Below are 3,195 nucleotides of genomic sequence, written 5' to 3'. Positions count from 1 at the left end.
CAGATCTCTGCTCCGCATCCTTTCCAGCAACTCCGTCGCCGGGGACGCACCACTTGGGACGGTGTCGCCGGTAGTCGCCAGGACGAAGGAGAAGAAGGGCCTCAGCAACGGCATATTGGCTCTGAGAAGGGCCGCTGAAAGGCCAAGATGTGCACGGGCAAGACGGATGACGCCGTCGTATGCCCCGAGCTTGTGAACTCTAGCAGCTTGACTTCCCCATTGGCCAGATCTGAAGCACTGACCAAAGCAAGCCTCACCGTTAGCGCCATCACATTGATGGCACCAGATCGGGGTTTGGCCGGCAAGATCCGCCAGATTCACCATAGGCCAGATCTGAAGCCGATGACGAGATCCCCGACTCCATTGCGCCATTCTGCTCATGGGAAACACTGGATCTAAGCTTACAACAACACTAACTCCCTCGGATCCAAATTAGCTGACTCAACTTTGCTTATCTAAATATGGATGTATCCACACATGTTTTTACTCTAGATACATACACGTCTAAGGAAAGTTGAATCAATTAATTTAGTTCGGAGGGTGTACAATATACAGAGAGAAGTCGGCCTCGTCTCCGGCCGGCGAGGCCGCCGGAGAGAAGGGGGAGAGGAGCCGGGGGAGTGGGAGAGACTCGAGAGAGAAAGAGAAGAGGAAGAAATGAGAGCTCCCTGGGGAAGAACATTATTTTTGTCGTTCTGCTCGTAGCTTGAAACTGAAAATTTCGGCCGCGCGCCAAATCATCCCGCCGCATCCATTCGAAAATCCCGTGACCAGTTTTACCCTTTTAACCCTGGTCCGGAAGCTACAACCCACCGACCATGGAGGGCTCATTCGGTAACAATGAAATATCTTGCCTAGATCCCGAACCCTCCCCACATGCCCACACCCACCCACCAACCATTCGCCCCATTAGCTCAAAAATACTCTCACACGCCAAAGCTCTGACTCTCTACAGTACTAGATCTGCTTCGCCGCCGGCATACTCCTCCACAGCGTAGCCTTGATCGTGTTGGCTGTCCACCCACCTGATCCGCTCCCCCGCCGCCCTCGTCATCGACGGATCTGCTTCACCGCCGACCTCGCCACCGACGGATCTGCTTCACCGCCGACCTCGCCACCGACGGATCTGCTTCACCGCCGACCTCGCCACCGACTACCTCGGCGCAGCGGCTGTATCAACTTCACCGAATCCCTTGCCAGCCATCCAGATCTGCTTCACTAACGCCCGCTTCTACTGAAACAGGGTCGATTCATCGTCTCCCGCGTTCGCCGCCGCTGGAATGCAAGTTGCCGCCCCCGTCCACCCCGCCGCAGCTTGGTTAGTACGCTGGCCCGTTAGATCGCGGTGTTTCTTTAGCCATGTTTTGTGTAGTTATTTGCAGATCTCATATGCCGTTAACTTTCTTGATGTGTTGCTTCGCATGAAGTTTGTTTAAATATTGTGCAGGACAAAGGCATTGTCCGGTCGCTACCATCCTGTTCATTCTATCTGACACTGTGTGCATCCACATATTTATAGCCTTATACCCATTCATCTGCTGCCAATCGTTTTTGTACTGCATGCTATTGTCGCACTGCTTTTATAGTCATGCTATGGGCATTTCCAATCTGCTTGTTCTTATACCACGTCATTAGCTCACCGCTAGCTGCTAGCTGTTTTCTCGTGTCTGCTATTCTCACACTGCTTTTATAATCATGCTATGTGCATTTCCAATCTGCTTGCTCTTATACCTCGTCTTTAGCTTATATAGTTATTGTTGCGTGCATGTCTGGTCTTTGTATTATTGTAGACTGACTTGTCAATGTTATTTTTCCTAGGGATTGATCATGCGAACCACTTATTAGAACATCCAACATTAACAGCGGGGACGCTAGGGAAGGTTGGAATCTGAGTTCTTGGTTGGTAATTTTGGCAGTTTACTTCCGTTATTATCTATAACCTATATGCATTGTTCCTTATGCAAGAGATTAACACTTGGAACCCTGCCATAGCAATGCCATTCATGCTTTACTATGTTTCTGCCTATTTGATATGCTTGTCTTGGAGAAACTGCGAAGGTGATTTGAACCTGACATTTGGTCATTCTTAATGCCAGTTTACTTTATGTGGAAAACCTTGGCATTACCCTACTCTAAATCTGAATGTCTGAAATTCGTATCTCATGCAAAGCAACATCTAGTTGGTTTTAATCTGATATCTGGTAAATATTGGCTTATTCATTTGGCAGCTCAAGTTTTTTGTTATTTGAAACCAGCTGACTTGGTCTTAAATGTGATATCTAAACACAGATTAAGGACAATGGAGCAGGAGGATTAGCATTTCACTTGATGGCTGAACCTAAAATGACAGGCATGTTGACCACGACTAGTGCACGCAAGAGAAGGACCTGCAGCGAGCCAGTATGTGCTTAGTACATGCATCTTATCTTATCTTGTGCTTATTTCTGCTACATGTTGTTATCTGATCTCTACATTGCGTAATACATGTTTGAATAGTTAATTGTTGTAACTATATTTGCAATGTTACCAGAATGCAGTTTTAATGAAGCAGTCATCATTAGAAGATAGTCGCCAAAAAAGGATCTGTAGCGACCCTGTGCAACATTATGATGTAAGTTTGTGCTTAGTACAAGTTCCATACATTGTCTTATTTATGCAACTTGTTATTATCTTATATCTACATTGCATAATAAATGTTTGCATAGTTCATCGTTTAACTCTTTTTGCATTATTATCAGAATGCAGTTGTGATGAAGCAATCTTCATTAGAAGTGAGGCCCACAAAAAGTTCTGATATTTCTTCTGATGCATCTTCTCATAGCCGTCAACCTAGACCATTGCTTTCATCAAACAGTAAATATCTCAAGGCTGTACTTTATAAAAGACATGCTATTGCTGCTTTAAGATCTGTAGCTGATATGTTGACAAAGAGTACACAAGATTCAATCAAGGCGATTGCCAAATGTCAACGTGTTATTGATGATGCTAATAGAAGTCCTCAATGATTCTATGTAATTTTTTTATTTGGGCACATTAATTGCCTTGTAATTTTCCTACTTGTTTTATTTGTGTATGTAATTGTGTGTATCATTGATATCAGATTTTAGGCTCATGAAATTTAATGCAAGTTGACTAGTCAAACAAGTAGGGCACTACAACAGATTGGGCCGGCCCACTTACAGTAGTGTGGGACCC

The 3,195-nt window shown here is 45.2% G+C and overlaps 1 long non-coding RNA gene across 1 annotated transcript; it reads left to right on the top strand.

Annotated features, from left to right (window-relative positions):
- Positions 1-1,205: 1,205 nt before the first annotated feature.
- On the top strand, positions 1,206-2,611 carry LOC139830877 (uncharacterized). The gene is made up of 4 exons (XR_011744384.1): positions 1,206-1,318; positions 1,819-1,880; positions 2,290-2,400; positions 2,531-2,611. It is a non-coding gene; the product is annotated as an uncharacterized lncRNA (long non-coding RNA).
- The last annotated feature ends 584 nt before the right edge of the window (positions 2,612-3,195 follow it).

This window comes from Lolium perenne, chromosome 4 (assembly GCF_019359855.2).
Source record: "Lolium perenne isolate Kyuss_39 chromosome 4, Kyuss_2.0, whole genome shotgun sequence".
Lineage (NCBI taxonomy): Eukaryota > Viridiplantae > Streptophyta > Magnoliopsida > Poales > Poaceae > Lolium > Lolium perenne.
The sequence above is the reverse complement of the archived record's forward strand: the minus strand, read 5'-3'. Positions and strand labels throughout refer to the sequence as shown.